General features: G+C 40.5%; 1 long non-coding RNA gene across 1 annotated transcript; it reads left to right on the top strand.

The window, feature by feature from the left end:
- The first annotated feature begins 9,546 nt into the window (after positions 1–9,546).
- LOC126817125 (uncharacterized) lies at positions 9,547–13,792 on the top strand. Its single transcript, XR_007678795.1, has 3 exons — positions 9,547–9,676; positions 11,787–11,900; positions 13,486–13,792. It is a non-coding gene; the product is annotated as an uncharacterized LOC126817125 (long non-coding RNA).
- The last annotated feature ends 5,315 nt before the right edge of the window (positions 13,793–19,107 follow it).

Genomic DNA, 19,107 nt, shown 5'->3' on the forward strand with positions numbered 1-19,107 from the left:
CGGAAAGTACACAATGTCAGCTTGGTAATATGAACGTTACTCTAGACTCTATCCTTCATTCATTCATTCATTCTCTCATTGATCCAAGATTATTTTAAAGCGATACACAGTTGACAATTCTATAGAATACAATTACTGCTTATTACTTAGCGATGTTTCAACTAGGCTTCTCTAGTCATTATCAAGCAATGATAAAATATGAAAATATGACAGGACAATATATACACGTACACAATGCTTACCAACCAGAGATACCTTTCTAATTACCTGACAGGAACCGAACTTAATAAACATACTATTGTTATGAAGGGAGCACGGATAATCTAATTACAACATCCAATAAGATACAGAATACCTTACCTGAATATTAAACTAAATAATTAGTGAAAATGTTTGCGAAGTAAATTTAAAAGTCACAACACAGTTTATATTGACAATATTTTCGTAATATTGATTTTAAATCTTTTGATTTTAAAAAATGTGTGTGTGAGAGAGAGAGAGAGAGAGAGAGAGAGAGAGAGTTAAACTCGACACAAACTAGGTCATTTCGGGACTAACACATGGTTCAATTTTATTTCTATAATTCGCTTGCGCATAGGGGTCTTTAGCAGTGGGAGGAAACCGGAGGACCCGGAGCCCCCCTCTCTCTCTACCCTCTCTTTCTCTCTCTCTCTCTCTCTCTCTCTCTCTCTCTTTCTCTCTCTCTTTATCAAGCAACGAGAGTACCGTCGGCGAAGGGTCTCTTCGCTTGTGGTTCAATGCCTTACTGTTCTGTTCAGACTGGTCTAACTGAAACGAGTATATACGAAATGAAATGTGTTCTGGGGGTAATTTTCCCGGGTAGCGGCGCCACGCACTACTCTTATATCGAATTCCAACGGTCCAATGTGCTCGCGGGGACATCGGTTTTTCGTACCATCCGAAAGACTATAAAGCTGCCCTTGTCCTGTGCCACTAACAAGGGAAAGCAACGCCGGAAAACTCAAACGAATATTACCGGTCAACACCTGGATCGAACACGGGACCTATGGATTAGCTAGCCAACGTCTTACTCATTGATTCACCGTTCTAAAATGAGACTGTACGTTGTTCGAAATCATCTAATCATAAGGACGAACTGGCTTCCAGTATGTTTACCCGATGAGTCTGTGACGCAAGGAGGGGATGACGTGGCTAAGTGGGTAAGACGCTAGCTCGCTAGCCTGGAGGTCGGGTGTTCGATCCCTGCATTGGCCGAGAAAGTTCATCCAGATTTTCCGGCGTGGTTCTCCCTTGTCAGTGATGCAGGACGGAGGGGCTGACAAGGAAAGCTGTCTAGTCGTTCGGATGGGACGAAAAACCGAGGTCCCGTGTACACATTGGCGTGCACGTAAAATATCTCTTGGCAGTTGGAATTCGATATAAGAGTAGGCCGTAGTGCCGCTGTCCGGGCAAAATTTCCCTCATAGCACACTGTATGGCGTATGCCCGTCTTCATTAGCCCAGGTTGGGAGCAGAACAGTAGGACGTTAAACCCCATTTCATTTCTGTGACGCAAGGGAATAAAGAACTTGACTCACAAACCATCAATGGTCTCCCGTAGTTAATTAGTCAGCGAGTGGTTATTTACGTCAGATAATATAGTAATTTCCTCGGATTCAAATATCATTCATATTAGGTTTAAAACAAATAAGATCTTTAATGAACCCGATAAATGGTGTCTTTTCAAGAATAAATGGATTACATGTCGCTAACAACGGCTCTACAAAAGTAATACCCTAAGAAGTAAATAACAAGATTAGAAGAAATAATTAAAAACATGTAACAGAAGGATTATTGCTCTTGAGTCGTGATGAGACGTATTAAGATACATTATGGGAGATAAATATGGTCTGGATGACCTGGCGCCTGGTACGTTCGGGCATTTTTATGCGCGAACTCTTAGGTTTTTTTACTGGCATGCGCACAGGTACTATTTCTTTTTCTTTTAACAAGTACCCAAATCGGGGATTTCGTGCGGAGGTAGTTCGGAGGCAAACAGTCTGTGAAGTACAACACTTGCCACTGTACCTGTGTATCGCTAATTATAGACCGAATGTGTGAAGACAGTTCATACATATCACTCAAAAATTTTTCAGTACAAACTCAGTTGATTCACGCTCGATTTGCTACTAAACAAACCCATCGGTTTATTTTCTCAACAGTGTGACCCGAAGTGACCGCGGATTTATTGACCTTGTATGAACTTATCCATAGCTATATCCTTACACCGAGAGAAATTATCTAGTCTCGGTGAAAAGAACCATGGTCAACTGGTAGAAAATTACTTTTGTATTTTTTGGAACGGAAAACAGTGTTTTTAGAAGCAAACTAACCTGCCGCACATGAGGAAGTCATTATACTAATAATAAAAGGCGAGACCTCTTTTTGCGGCGCAGGCTTATCACTGAGTAGTAAACCGTCCACAAACAATAATATAGGAAGCCTAGTGACGAGTGTAGTAAGTAGGCTATAGACTATAGGTTTGAGTCGAGATTACTCGCTTTCAGTTTACTCTGTTTTTGCGATAACCAATTATGTGAGAAAAACCATACTGACATTCGGTTTTTAAAAGTTGTACGCGAACTAAATGCGTTTGTTAGATACTGACAGCAGCCCCGAGTCGAACAATCGCCGCCCGAGCTGTCTTCGTCAGCTAGTTTCACAATATCGTGCAATAGGTGTATTAATGTGATTTTTAGGTTTAACCCCGCAAACAATGCCAAAATAGTGTTTTCACTGCTTACAGAAAACTGAAATTTAAAAAAAAATTTTTTTATGGGGGTGACCCTCCCACACACTCCCTATCGAGCTGCCGCTCGGTCTGCGCAGCCTCATGCCTGGCACATACTGTCAACATTGTATATTTTTCCGTTTCCGCCCTTCCCCCCACAATATATATTTCACGGCTACGTTGCGACGGTACCAGCATACCCAGTTGTTGACACCCATTACATCACTCCTGTCTAACAAATCATAAAGCTGTGGTGTTACGGTGGCGGCATAGTATTTCACCGTAACACCACAGCCACTCTAACCATTCATAATACATCTAACTATCCCTTTACAGTACTTCACTCCCTACACATTTCCCCTCGTCCTACTTTCCCAAACGTCAACAACACATCTCATACATCCAGTTCGCTGATTAACCCTTGTACCACGTCTACTGGATAAGTTAATTAATGTCTAATTAATAATTTAGATAACATTTCAGTCCTAAAGAAAGACCTGCAATTGGCAGATTTAGCTTTTGCATAATGTATGTTTAAATATAATTACTAATTGTGCTGGAATATATTGAACTAATCATAGTTGTAGATGATGTACGCTGGAATATATATTACTTAGCATAGTTGTAAATAATTGACAATAGGAATGAAATGAAAATGGAAATTTAACGTCCTACTGTTCTGCTGTTCTGCTCCGAACTGCTGGGCTAATGAAGAGGGGCATACGCCATACAGTGTGCTATGAGGGAAATTTTGCCCGGACAGCGGCACTGCGGCCTACTCTTATATCGAATTCAAACTGTCAAGGGCTATTTTACGTGCATGCCAATGTGTACACGGGACCTCGGGTTTTCGTCCCATCCGAACGACTAGACAGCTGTCCTTGTGGAGGCCCTCCGTCCTGCATCACTGACAAGGGGAAACCACGCCGGAAAATCGGGATGAACTTTCTCGGCCAATGCAAGGATCGAACACCCGACCTCCAGGCTAGCGAGCCAGCGTCTTATCCACTTAGCCACGTGATCCCCACAGTGGAACGAACATTTTTACATGTAATGAATAAAAACATAAATATTCTACAGGAGAATATGGAGGCAATGACTGTTTCACAAAAGACGTGTAGACTAAGGAGATGTCAATATAATATATATATAGAGAGAGAAATGGAGTTTAACGTCCACTCGAAACAAACTTGGTCATTTCGGGACTAACATATGGTTCAATTTTATTTCAATAATTCGCTTGTGCGTAGGGGTCTTTATCAGCGGAAGGAAACCGGAAGGCCCGGAGAAAACCCTTGACACGTACAACCGGGGAATCGACACCACGTCATTTGACTCAATGATAGACCTTATGATACAACGCGCACGCGCTAACCATTCGGAGGTCCCCCAGTTATTTAATAACTAAGTTTCGTAATGTATATCTGTATAGTAAATCTCCAGTGAGTCGTTTTTGATATTAAAAATATCAACACATGTCAAAAGAACGAGTAGAAGAATTTATTTACCACACAACCCTTTCTTACACGGGGTGTTGGATGGCCGAATGGTTGGCAAGTGCGCGCTGTATCATAAGGTCTGTCATTGACAAGGAGTAGGGTCGCCTGTCCAACCTCGTGGGTTTTCTCCGGGTACTCCGGTTTCCTCCCACCGCTAAAAGACCCCTAAGCGAATTATTGAAATAAAATTGAACCATATGTTAGTCCCGAAATGACCTAGTTTGTGTCGTGTGGACGTTAAACCCCATTTTTCTCTCTCTCTTACACGTATAGTTCCTTTCTGATTGACCAATCAAATTCATTTCAAGCGATATTTCCGTAGAATATGAAAGTTACCATACAAGCGATATCTACTATAGAATGTGTTTTGATATGAATAAAAACTATATCTTACATGTATTCATATGTTTAATTGGACTATACTATGCATTACATTCAGCAATATATGGATCATTCAAATCAAATTTAATCAAATATTTTCATTTCTAGTGTTATCAAAATATGAAACTGATTTTGCCTTGGAGACTGAAAATGTGTTAATACGTGCAACATGTGGCGCTGATATCAGATAAATTGAGTACAAACAACCATATTCCCTGTCACGTACAAGCGGAGATTCGAAACCACGTCACTTCTCTCCATGACAGACCTTATGAACTCACGAGCACAATGTAAGTTATTCGCCCCGCCCCACCCCCACGTCTTTCATTAAGGATATACTTTCAGTCGGGAGGAGGAGGGGGTGGGGGATCACGGTGGCTAAGTGGGTAAGACGCTGGCTCGCTAGTCTGGAGGTCGGGTGTTCGATCCCTGATTGGCCGAGAAGGTTCATCCAGATTTTCCGACGTGGTTCCCCCTTGTCAGTGATGCAAGACGGAGGGCCTGACAAGGACAGGTGTCTAGTCGTTCAGATGGGACGAAAAACCAAGGTCCCGTGTACACATTGGCGTGTACATAAAAGATCCCCTGACAGTTGGAATTCGTTATAAGAGTAGGCCGTAGTGCCGCTGTCCGGGAAGAATGTCCCTCATTCATAGCACACAGTATGGCGTATGCCCGTCTTCATTAGCCCAGTTCGGAGCAGAATAGTAAGACGTTAAACTCCAGTTCATTTCATTTCATTCCAACTGGAAGGAGGGAGGGGGCCGACATTTCATCTGAAAGTTCACTTTATCGATCTTTCATAAAATTATACAATATCACCTCGTATTGCCCTGAAGTCCAATATCGATCTATCGTATAAATATACAATATAATAAACAAACGACACAAATGTTGTAACGCAGTATTAACCAAACACACCCTTGTTTACATTTTATTTACCTACATAAAACATCTGTTGAATATATAGCGACATTTTTCATCAAAGTAGCTCAGAGCAGTTTGTCAAAATGTGTTGTTTACACTGTAAATCTTTAACTTCTTTTTTAAATTGGGAAGCCATGATGGCTCAGCAAGGAAGGCGCTGGCTCTGTAACCAGGAGGTATCTGATTCGAAACAGGGCCCTGATTCACGAAATTTTAACTTAAGATAAAATCCAAATTTTAGTAGATACCTCAATTTTGATTGGCTAAGCACTAAAATCAATCTAATATTATCCAATCAAATTACTAAAATTTGGATTTTATCTCAGTTAAGTTTTCGTGAATAAGGGCCCAGGTGTTGGTTGGAACAGTTTCTCAGGATGTTTCGTCGTGGAATCACCTTGTCAGTGATGCAAGAGGAGGGCAAGTGGCGGGCATCTAGCTATTCGGATTGCACAAAAAACCTAGACGACCCCGTGTACACACTGTAAATCAAACGGGACCTCTAACTGAACTTAAAGTTGCAATTTCATATTTTTAAGTTATATTTTTAAAATCTATTAAAATAAAGCCTTAAAATAGATGGTATCTATAAACACTCCTACCTTGTTAAAGAATAATCCTATTAATCCTATAATTCACTATTGCCAGTTGAGAAATTGGCAAAAATATAATTTTCCTCTTCAAATTCCAACGTTTGAAGATAACTACTCCATGGTGGAGAATAGAAAACAAGGGAGGTAATTGTGTTATTATTTCCGGTGTAAATGAGTTTTAAGTGTGAGAATGACACCTATGATCGTATAATAGTGAGTTGACAACCTATTGAGCAAAAGACATAGAAATAATTATGTTTTGACTTTCTTAGATAATATGAAATTGTAACTTTAAGCTTGTTTCCTTTCTTTAAAGAAAGGAAATTGGAATCGCCTGGTCAGTGACGCAGGATGGAGCGCAAGTGACGGTCATCTAGTTATTCGGATTGGACGAAAAACCAAGATTCGGTGTACTCACTGTAAATCAAACGCGACTTCTAACTTAAAGATACATTATGTAAGATTTAGATAAAGAGCTAGCCATTCTTATTATAATAGTTCGAAAATAGATAATGTGAAATGAATAATTTGAAAATTTCATTCAAATTACTCTATTGCCAGCGAAGATATTAGCCTTTGAAGGTTTGACAAGACGTGTGCAATAATTTCAACCACCGTACTGGTTGTTCGAAGCCAAGTCTCGCTCCTTCATTTTTAGCTTAAATCAAAATATGGCTGGCTTGTTAATCGGGAGGTACCGGGTTCGATCCCGGTTATGGCTGAGAAAGTTCCTCAGGATTACCGGTGTGGTTTCTCCTTGCGATGCAGGACGGGGCATCTGACAACGGACATTCATCTAGTTATTCGGATTGGCAAGGGCGTGGATTTGTCATAACTTTTTTTTTGGGGGGGGGAGGGGGACGGACGAACTCTGGAACCTGAAACATTTCATTACCAAACGAAACAAATTATTACGAACAGTTTACTGTACCAGTGTTATGTCGATGAAGGCTGTAACTAGGGGTAATATGATGACAATATGGAAAAATTGACTACCTACATCAAAGCTGCATAAATATATGAAGTTAAGTGAATCGTTCTACGATCAAGACTGTTCTCTTTGAATATCTTGGCGGCATGAAGGGGGTCATTATGCACCGCACACGCCCTCAAGTGGTTCAGTCGGTTTTGCGTCATGGAGTTGCGCAGCCAAGTTTTGATCGGCGCAGAGTGCTGAAGGATCGCTCAACTGAGCAGGAACTAGCAGGGTACAGCAGTGTGAGATGAGAAGAGCTTTGACAGAAGGGAACATCTGCCTCACTTCAGGTGACATAATGAGGAACGCTTCATGCACAAGTGAAATGGATTTGGCCGAAAACTGGCGCTTGAAGAATGGCAATTCTTGTTCCATGTCCTGATTGAGTTTCAGATACGTAGAAACAAGCTCACCATCATGTGGATATAAACCTGAAAATCTGTCCTGGCGATCAAAATCATGGGGGGGGGGGACAGAGACCTATTCGTCCCCCCCCCTTCACATTCTAAGGGAGGGGACGCGTTCCCCCGCCCCCCCCCCCCAAACCCACGCCCATGCGGATTTGGCGAACAACCGAGATTCAGTGAACACTTTGAGATGAACGTTAAACAACCCTTTTGGCATTTGTATTAAGAGTAAGTCGTAGTGCCGCTGTCCGGACAAGATTTCCCTCATAGCACACACTACATGGCTATAATGCCCGTCTTAATTAGCCCTGGTGGAGCAGACAAGTTGGACGCTAAACCCCATTTCATTATTGCGTCAATAATAGAATTTCTGATTTCATGAAATTTCATGTGATGATTTGTTTTGTGGGGTAGTGTTTTATAGGTTGTTCTCTATTGCATGGCAATCCATTCAGGATTACATATAAACGTATTTAGAGTATCGGTCATTATTCCCGGTAGTTTAGATATAAACGTATTTAGAGTATCGGTCATTATTCCCGGTAGTTTAGATATACACGTATTTAGAGTATCGGTCATTATTCCCGGTAGTTTAGATATACACGTATTTAGAGTATCGGTCATTATTCCCGGTAGTTTAGATATACACGTATTTAGAGTATCGGTCATTATTCCCGGTAGTTTAGATATACACGTATTTAGAGTATCTGTCATTATTCCCGGTAGTTTAGATATACACGTATTTAGAGTCTCGGTCATTATTCCCGGTAGTTTAGTTATACACGTATTTAGAGTATCGGTCATTATTCCCGGTAGTTTAGATATACACGTATTTAGAGTATCGGTCATTATTCCCGTGTTTAGATATATACGTATTTAGAGTATCGGTCATTATTCCCGGTAGTTTACATATACACGTATTTAGAGTATCGGTCATTATTCCCGGTAGTTTAGATATACACGTATTTAGAGTATTGGTCATTTTTCCCGGTAGTTTAGATATACACGTATTTAGAGTATCTGTCATTATTCCCGGTAGTTTAGATAAACACCTATTTAGAGTATCGGTCATTATTCCCGGTAGTTTAGATATACACTTATTTAGAGTCTCGGTCATTATTCCCGGTAGTTTAGATATACACGTATTTAGAGTATTGGTTATTATTCCCGGTAGTTTAGATATACACGTATTTAGAGTATCGGTCATTATTCCCGTGTTTAGATATACACGTACTTAGAGTATCGGTCATTATTCCCGGTAGTTTAGCAATGCACTTATTTAGAGTCTCGGTCATTATTCCCGGTAGTTTAGATATACACGTATTTAGAGTATCGGTCATTATTCCCGGTAGTTTAGATATACACGTATTTAGAGTATCGGTTATTATTCCAGGTAGTTTAGATATACACGTATTTAGAGTATCGGTCATTATTCCAGGTAGTTTAGCTATACACGTATTTAGAGTATCGGTCATTATTCCCGGTAGTTTACATATACACGTATTTAGAGTATCGGTCATTATTCCCGGTAGTTTAGCTATACGCGTATTTAGAGTCTAGGTCATTATTCCCGGTAGTTTAGATAAACACGTACTTAAAGTCTAGGTTATTATTCCCTTGTTTAGATATACACGTATTTAGAGAATCGGTCATTATTCCCGGTAGTTTAGATATACACGTATTTAGAGTATCTGTCATTATTCCCGGTAGTTTAGATATACACGTATTTAGAGTCTCGATCATGTATCATATCACTTTAGCTTAGTTTGAAATATTTGAAGTGTAAACTGGAAATGCCATCAGATTTTACGTCCACGCCAGTTCCCCTGTTCGTGAATACCTCAGGTTAGGAGCAGAAAAGTAGGACGTTAAACTCCATTTCATTTCATTTCATTTTCGTGAATACCAAAAAAAGAATAAACCGCATGTTTTTACAGTGTGCCAGACTTTTTTTTATATCATTCAAATAACCGAACAGGATCTAATTTCTTGTATTGTTCATTTAGTTTCAACCGTGTCATAGCACGTATCCAAAATAAATGGTTTTTAACACATTTTAAGTATAAATACTGCTCTTGGATTGATATTTATACATCATATACAAGTGCATTTATTAAACATTGCATCGTACACGAGGCAGGGTAAGCATACTCTTTCTACATTACCTAATTTAGATCATCCATTCCAGCTTATAGATTATTTCGATATTTTATGGGATCACGGTGTCGCAGTGAGTAAATCACTGGCTGAATAATCAGGGTGTCCGAAGTTCGACCCCATTGTGACAGAGAAAATCTCCCGGGGTTTTCGAGCATCGTTTGCCCCGTTGGTGTCTCAAGAAACGTCGTCTGTCTTTTTTCTGATGGCACGAAATGAAGTGAAATGGTGTTTAACGGCCAACTGTTCTACTCCGACTCGGCGAATGAACACGGGCATACGCTATGCAGTGTGCTATGAGGGAATTTTTGCCCGTGCAGCGGCACTATGGCCTATTTTTATATCGAATTTCAACTACCAAGGAATATTTTACGAGCACGCCAATGTATACAAGGAATCTCGTTTTTATTTGCCCGATCCTTGTAAGGCCCTCCTTCCTGCACCACTGACAAGGGGAAGCCACGTCGGAAAATCTTTATTCTGGTGAACTTTCGCGGCCAATGCACGGATCGAACACGCTACTCCCGGTGCCCTTCTATGGCCACGACTATACGACAAAGTATAGTTCACTACACCCGAACAGAAGCTAGTTCGACCATAGTCGTCAAAATGGACGCCGCTCTCTTCAATGAACTGCTACAAAACGCAAGTTTGCTTCCGAAAACATCGAAATTTCCCCATCATTCTTTGGCGAAAAGTTCCCGGAATGTTTACCAAAAGTTTCTGATTATGATAAAAAAAACTGTACAAGACGTAGAATATGAAAACGACGATTTCAAGAAATCTACTCACAGTCAGAGCCCAGCTTAACCGGAGCGGGGTCCTGGGCCCGACTAGAATCGAGGGGCCACTAACGCGTGACCGTGACTACTGCTAAAAAATCGCCTACGTCACTGGTTTAGACCAATCACAGAGAAGGTTGAGGGATTGCAGACTCACCCAGTCTCCGCCCATCGCACCGCGAGAAGCCTAGACCGATCACCCCGTGAAACCTTCACAGAGAAGTTTGAGAAATAGCTAAGTCTCCGTCCTCGCGCCGCTAGGTCGATTACCGTGAAACTTTCATCTGGAATTTAATTTTTTTTCTCTTTTTGCCATGAACCGCGGGGCCCTGGGCTTTGCTCACAGTTGAGTTCGTGACAGAAGCGGTTCCAATTTTTGACAGTGCCCTTTTTTCTGCTGAAAGTGCCTTTTCTCAGACCCAAATATGTCCGTTCCCAACCCATTGCAGGGATCCCAAATAACTCAAACCATCGACTCAAACACACCAGTCTGGTTTAATTAATGCTTCCACTTTCAAGCGAATTCTTGTTGTTTAGCTGACGGTGCCCTAATCCTATAGAGTGACTATAGACAGACATCAATAATAACATCTTGTGGAATCGGGTAAGGCTCTTTTTTTTTCAACGATTTCCGAACGTTTACTTAGACGAAAATATCAGCCAAATAGCTCTTGGAATGGCTACAGATGCAAGGAAATGACGGATAATTTTCTTGGGAGGATCCCCCACCCCACCCCCTCCAAAAAAAACCCTCTCAGCGGCGTGCCCGTCTCCGCGGTCAGTGGCTTCATTTTGCGGCGCCCCTCCTTTTCAAAATTCCTAGATCCGCCCCTGTAAAATAAACAAACCAACCAAATATCCAAAATTTATTTACAGTTACATAATTTATATTTAAAATGATATCACACTGATGTATTTAATGTTTGTATTACTGTATTTCCAAATAAAATTTACAAATGGATGAAATTGTTTTGCAATAATACTGTCACTTTGATAATTTCAGTTCAACATCAGGCTTGTTCGAATTGATCCTTGGTCGTTTATTATCCACTCTATATAATATGGAAACACTTTAAAATGTTATCTGAAAATTTAAATAACTCTCAGCTTCTGGGGCAACATTGTTAGTGTACGTTCTATCTTCAAATAACAATTCCAATACAAAGGCTACTGAGTCAGTGTCTTACCCACTTAGCCACCGTGGCTCCATCTGACGGGAAGAACAACTGAGGTTCCCTGTGTGTGAGAAATATACCATATGAGGAGAATAATTTATTACATTTATTTTTTTTTATTGAATTTTTTTTTCCAGCCAACATTTATTTTTAAAAATGTCTGAAGTCCGATACGTCGCTTTAATATTGGTTATAATGATAGTGAATCAGACCGATGGATGGCTTTTGAGAAGGGGATGGAACGCGAAAAAGTGAGTTTTCTACATAATATGTTGGTAGCTTTGTCGTTTATACAGAGAGAGAGAGAGAGAGAGAGAGAGAGAGTTTAACGTCCATTCGACACAAACTAGGTCATTTCGGGACTAACATATGGTTTTAATTTTATTTCAATAATTCGCTTGCGCGTAGGGGTCTTTAGCAGTGGGAGGAAACCGGAGGACCCGGAGAAAACCCACGAGGTTAGCAGGGCAACCCTACTCCTTGTCACGTTCAACCGGGGATTCGAAACCACGCCAGTTGACTCAATGACAGGCTTCATGATACAGCGCGCACGTACTAACCATTCGGCACTCCACCCCCACCCCTCGTTTATACAACCACGGACAATCCGATTTTACAATTGTTTAACCACATGGGATTTCACCGGGTACCCAGCCCCTCCCGCAATCCGATTTTACCACTATATAGTGCATGTTTAACCTCGTGGGATTTCACCGGGTACCCAGCCCCTCCCGCAATCCGATTTTACCATTATATAGTGCATATTTAACCACGTGGGATTTCACCGGGTACCAGGTTCCCTCCCGCAATTCGGTTTTACCACTGTATAGTGCACGACAGCTACACATATTTTAATTGACTACAATCATCTCAAGTACATTAGATTTTCTCTCTCTCTATATATATAAAGTTTATATTTATTTGATATTTACTGTGATATTTGTTTTTATGGATGTATATATAGATATATTTTGTGATTATTTGTTTTTAATTTGTTTCGAGTAACGCCATATGTTTGGGGCAATATAGACCGGTTGGAGCTGATGTGCCAATATATTCCGGTTGTAGCTGACGCGCACAATATTTCATTCTTTCATTCATTGTCCAATTTTGCCCGGGCAGCGGTATTATGGCATACTCTTATATCGATTTCCAACTGCCAAGGATCTTTTACGTGCATGTCAACGTATACACGGGACCTCGGTTTTTCGTCCCATCCGAACGACTAGACAGCTGTCCTTATCAGGCCTTCAGTCCTGCACCACTGACAAGGGGAAACCACGTCGGAAAATCCCGATGAACTTTTACTCAGCCAATCCAGGGATCGAACACCGTGGCTCACTCGGGTGGGTTACACTAACGCAGTTCATTATCAAAGATTCCAAATCGATTAATTGTTCATATGACCTTCCAAAGCTAGACGAACAAAATACAATACAAATCCTTTGTAGTGTTGTAGCTCTTGAATTGAGAGCCGCGCTGACTCAGTGAGTAAGATCTTGGCTAGCTAACCAGTAGATCACGTAATAGATCTCGTTGAGGTCTTACAAAGTTCCTTGGAATTTTCCGGTGTGTTTTTTTCATGGAAGTGGCCCACGACTGATGACCTAGCAGACACGGCGTCTAGTCGTTCGGTGGGACGAACGCAGATGCCATATACGCGTTGGTGAAAACTTAAAATCACCATTGATAGCTGTAAGCCGTAGCGTCGCTGTTCGGACAAATTTGGTCTCATAGTACACTGCGTTGCGTATGCCCGTCTTCATCAGGTCGGAAGGAAGAGAAAAGTAGGAGGTTAAAACTTAAATAATTCAAAGTGTCGTTGTTTTCTTTCAGCTGTTTCTGTAAGGCCGTGGACAACAGCAATTATGGTAGGATTTTGCACGACTTTGGCTCCATTCAGAGTTGTAGGGGTTGGCTTGGATGTGGATGTGGTAATTCAGCTATGATATCATGCGGAACAGCTTGTGAGGCGAAAGTCAGATCGTGGACCAAGAACAACTGCCCAAGTCAATACAGGTCGACAAAGATTCGAGCTTCTTACTCCGCTAGTGTTTGTCACACTGGACAGGGTGGACAAATTTTATCTTGTGGGAAATAAATTGCATGACCATGATGCGAGATAAAAATATGTGCCTATAAATGTTTATCTATTATTTGTGTTTAATCGACTGTCACAACAGATGGTGATAATCGCTCAACCAATAATATCAGCCAATACTGTCACATGACCTCTTACAGATAAATTTATTAATCCTAGCCCCTCGGCCCTCCCCCTCCCATCGTTTACACTATCTGGTAACAACAATCAATAATTAATCTTAGCCCCAACCCTCCCATCATTCATACTATCTGGTAGTAACAACCAATAATATCAGCCAATACTGTCACGTGATCTTTTACATATTCATTTATTTACATTAAAGCACGAACTTGATTTAAACATACATTATGCAAGAGCTAAATCTGCCTATTACAGGTCTTTCTTTAGGTCTGAAATGTTATCTAAATTATTAATTAGACATTACTAACTTATCCAGAACATAATCAGCCCTCGGTGGCATCGGGTTTCTCCGATATTAAATAGATTAAAACAGTTCGGCCATATTTTGATTTAAGCTAAAAAATGGAGGAGCGAGACTTCAAATGCTAATATCCTCGCTCGCAATAGAGTAATTTGAATGACATTTTCAAATTATTCATTTTACATTATCTATTTTCGAACTATTATAGTAAGAATAGCTAGCTCTTTATCTAAATCTTACATAAAGGTATCTTTAAGTTTAAGCGATATAGAGTGTCTTGTAAACTACAGTATTCTTAAAAGTTGGATCCCTAATAGGAAGATCAGCCCAAAAAGGTTTTAATTTAGTTTAGTATTTACAATGATACTATCAACTGAAATCGATCCATGATCCTCCATATGTAAATCATTCAGTTTAGTTTTCTATTTGTCTCTCTTCTAGCCTCTTTTTCTTGATAGAAACACGTTTTGTTTTGGAAAGAGTTTTTATTAATATTCTTCTTTTGTGGATTTTAGTCAGACGTTGCAGCCAAAAAATAGCATGGGTCAAACATTATGCAATCGTAGATTTTGTTGACATCCAACATTTATTATAAATTGGATCAATTTTGACAAACAGGGAGTGTTTAACGAATGGGACAAAAAAGTATCGCATGTTGACCATATCTCGGTTATTTCTCAAAGAATCTGCAGCGGGTTTTCATGTTTGGAGCCCTGACTGGCGTTTTCTTTTCGAAATTCGAAAGTTCGACCGTAAATGGATGCCATCAAAATGTCATATGGGAAACTTTTGTGATGTCTTCCGGAAACATTTGAACTGAACATTTGTTTTTTTCTAAAACCATCGATTCCCCGGTGGTACGTGACAAGGAGTAGTGTTTATACTCTAATAACCTGAAAATATAAAATAAATGGTCGATGGATCTATTGATAGAGGTTAAATCTGCTGAGCGGTTGTGTGGCCGAATGATTTAAAGCGTGCCTTTAGATCATAAGGTCTGTCATTGAGTTAAGTTGTGTGGTTTTCATCCCGTGCTGGTACGTGACAAGGAGTGGGACCGCCTTTCCAACCTTGTAGGGGTTTCTGCTGGTCACCCGTATCTACAAGCATGTTATTGAAATTAAAATAAACCATATGCTAGTCCCGATCCCGAAACGATCTAGTTCTTTCCTAGACCTTCTGGTGGCCATGATATTAAACGGTATCTCTACTGTTCCCCAGCCGGCCCCATATCAACCGAATGAATAGGTCTTTGTATTGTAGGATCATTATACAACGTCTTATGGGCATCACAGTTACTCACACTACGCCAGTCGGGCTTGGGACAGTCTAAGGAGCTCAAATTTAAACTAACATGTGTGGAACCTTGTTGTAGAAAACTGTAGGAAGGGTGAATATACCAGGAGACAGAAAGCTATTTATAGACTCCTTACTGTTACTAGTATTAGAAATGAAATGAAATGGGGTTTAACGTCCTACTGTTCTGCTCCTATGCTGGGCTAATGAAGACGACGAAGGACATTTTGCCCGGGCAGCGGCACTATCGCCTACTCTTATATCGAATTCCAACTGCCAAGGGATCTTTTACGTGCATTTCAATGTATACACGGGACCTCGGTTTTTCGTCTCATCCGAAGGACTAGACAGCTGTCCTTGTCAGACCCTCCGTCCTGCGTCACTGACAAGGGGTGAACCACGCCGGAAGATCGGGATGAACTTTCTCGGCCAATGCAGGGATCGAACACCCAACCTCTAGGCTAGCGAGCCAGCGTCTTACCCACTTAGCCACGTGATCCCCCTACTAGTATTAGACAGATGGCTTCACATCTCTCCCTCCCTCCCTCTCTCTCTCTCTCCCTTTCTCTCTCTATCTCGGCAAACCTCGACAGATTCCGTTACTCTACATCTATCCTCGGCTGTATGATGGTAAGTGATATGAACCTACGCCTATACAATTGCGATGCGGCACCGGTTTACTTATTAGGCAAAATTCGCCCATGTGTTTGTTATCACTCGTCACATCAGTCAGTTATATAGAGGGATTACTCGTGTTTTCCTTTGGCGTTCGTCACTTCCGATTCAGGAAACCTGTATTACTCAGCTATCGTAGCAATGATCTCTGTGTTAAAATTATATTTGGAATGTGTTTAACCAGCTCTATCACATATGTGATAATGACTGGCACCAATATTGCCCTTTAAATGGGTTATAATACCTAACATATGTAATTGTCACACACTTTGTAAGTATATTAGACAACAACTATAATTGACACATACCTTGTAGGTACATTACGTGCCTTTAACGCGCGGTAGTATTCCTTGCCCTGACTATTGGATACACAGTATCTGTTCCACCTAATACAATCATAGTAGGACATTTCACCTGAAAATAAACAAACATCATATAACACTGTCTATTTAAATGAAAATACACCAAGGCGAGACAAAGATGAGAGCCGCGGTGGCTCAGTGAGTAATACATTGCTTCGCTAACCAGGAGGTTCGGGATTCGGTCGCAATGGTGGCCGAGAAAGTTCTCTTGGATTTGGCAGTGTTAGTTTCCCCTTTTCAGTGTTTCAGAACGGAGGGTCTAACATGGACAGCGTCTAGTCATTCGGATGGGACAAAAAGCCTTAATTGGCGGGCACGTTAAAGAATCATTGACAGTTGGAATTCGAAATAAGAGTAGATCGTAGTGCTGGTGTCCGGGCAAAATTTCACAGCACAATGTATGGTGCATGCCCGTCTTCGTTAGCCAGCTCGGAGCAGAACAGTAGGACGTTAAACACCATTTCATGTCATTTCATTTCATTAGCCCAATCGGAGCCGTGTGACGTTTAACTAACCTTATTAATGTATCTGATTGGTGATTTATTGAACATTACTTCACAGGATGTCAGATTTACTATAGATGTATAGTCAAAATCTAATCCACATTCTGCCCAGACCCTAAAATATAAAAAAAAACATGCTAAGCGTTGAAGTATGCCACTGGAACGTAAGGCTCGTGCCTTAACAGTAGTATATACAGAGATGAAAAGTCAATACAATATATTATCAAACGCAGCTTAGGTCAATAAGTTCTATGCATCTAAATGATCGTTCAATTTGATCCAACGGACCAATATAATAACAATCGAGGTCAGAAACTTTAAATTTTCACCGAGTTCTTGAAGTTTTAAACCTGTTAAATTACTCACCAGTCTGGCATATCCGTACCTGTTACCATAGCTACAAATTAAACAATATCGGACAATATTAAAGTGACATCAAGCCAGAAACCAATCTGATTAAAATACAGATCTATATTTCGTTTCGTTTTTTTTAAACTTTCGATGGCCTATACTACATGCAGATCTGGCCGCTTGTTTTAGAAGGTCGCTTCAGAGGTCATACGGACGGATTTTGACCCTGTGACGTCAGACATTTGATTAAGAAATCAGCGTTGATGTTTCTAGTGGGTTACCTACAGTTACCCAAAAACTCCCCACATCATTCAGAACGCGGGTTACATAACAACTCTTCTAGATCCTAGTGTAGTAAAGACAAGAAAGACGAAATTTTGAACTATAAAACGAAACGAAATAGGATCTGTGTTTTAATCGGATTGGCCAGAAACATTTAATATCATGGCCACCCGAAGGTCTAAGAGAGAACTAGGTCGTTTCAGGATCAGGACTATGGTTCAATTTAATTTCAATAACATGCTTATAGATACGGGTGAGAAATGATAGAGAAATGAAATGGGGTGTAACGTCCACTCGACACTAACTAGGTCATTTCGGGACCAACACATGGTTCAATTTTATTTCAATAAGTCGCGTGCGCGGATTGGTCCTTAGCAGTGGGAGCCGACAGGGTTGGACAGGGGACTGACTCCTTGTCACGTCAAAGCGCGGAATCGAAACCACGTCACTCGGCTGATTTAAAGCGCACGCCTTAAACCAATCGGTAATGATATTAAAATTTAGATACCAAATGATTTTGTATTACAATGAAGACGATCTTGTAAAAGTATAGCGTACAATCTGTTGGTTAGTTAAAATATATCAAAACATAAAGTGTCTACATTCATCGTCAGGATTATCACACAAACGCTTTCTAACGCCAGAACTATGAAATGAAATGGGGTTAAACGTCCTACATACTGTCAAAGGTTCAATTGCGTACACCCAATAGTGATTTTTCAACATTCCCATTAGTGTTAGGGGAGTTGGATGGCCGAATGGTTAGCACGTGCGCGCTGTATCATACGGTTTGTCACTGAGTCCACTGGCGCGGTTTCGAATCCCCGGTTGTACGTGACAAGGAGTAGGATCGCCTGTCCAACCTCGTGGGTTTTCTCCGGGTCCTCCGGTTTCCTTTCACTGCTAAAGATCCCTATGCGCAAGCGAATTATTGAAATAAAATTGAACCATGGGTTAGTCCTGAAATGACTTAATTTGTGTCGAGTGGACATTAAAGTAGCCAAGTCTCTAACTCAATATCATCCAAAATCTTCGACATTGAAAACACGATTTATTTGTCAGTTGAAATCAACATTGATCATACCGGGAGGGAAAAGATGGCCTTCTGATATCCAATATTTAAGACAAAATAAACATTTTACAATTGGTACACGAATCGTGTACCATAATGCGTTTCAGCGATATTTGTCATAAGGGACTGTTAAACGGTGACGCTATATTCTTATCTGGAGAGAATGCCCAATAAATACTATCGGCGTAGACTGGAATAACCAGAAGCTAAAGATTGAAATTCGATTAGGAATGCTGGCGTATGTCGCCGAACTTAACTGATTAGAAATTACAGTAAAAACAGAAACGATTGAATGTAAATCAATTTATATACATTCATATTACATTATTGTATTCGTTGCGACCCATTTGTGTCAATTTCTAGGTCCCAAATATTAGCAACTTATATATAGC

Source organism: Patella vulgata, chromosome 4 (genome assembly GCF_932274485.2).
Source record: "Patella vulgata chromosome 4, xgPatVulg1.2, whole genome shotgun sequence".
Lineage (NCBI taxonomy): Eukaryota > Metazoa > Mollusca > Gastropoda > Patellidae > Patella > Patella vulgata.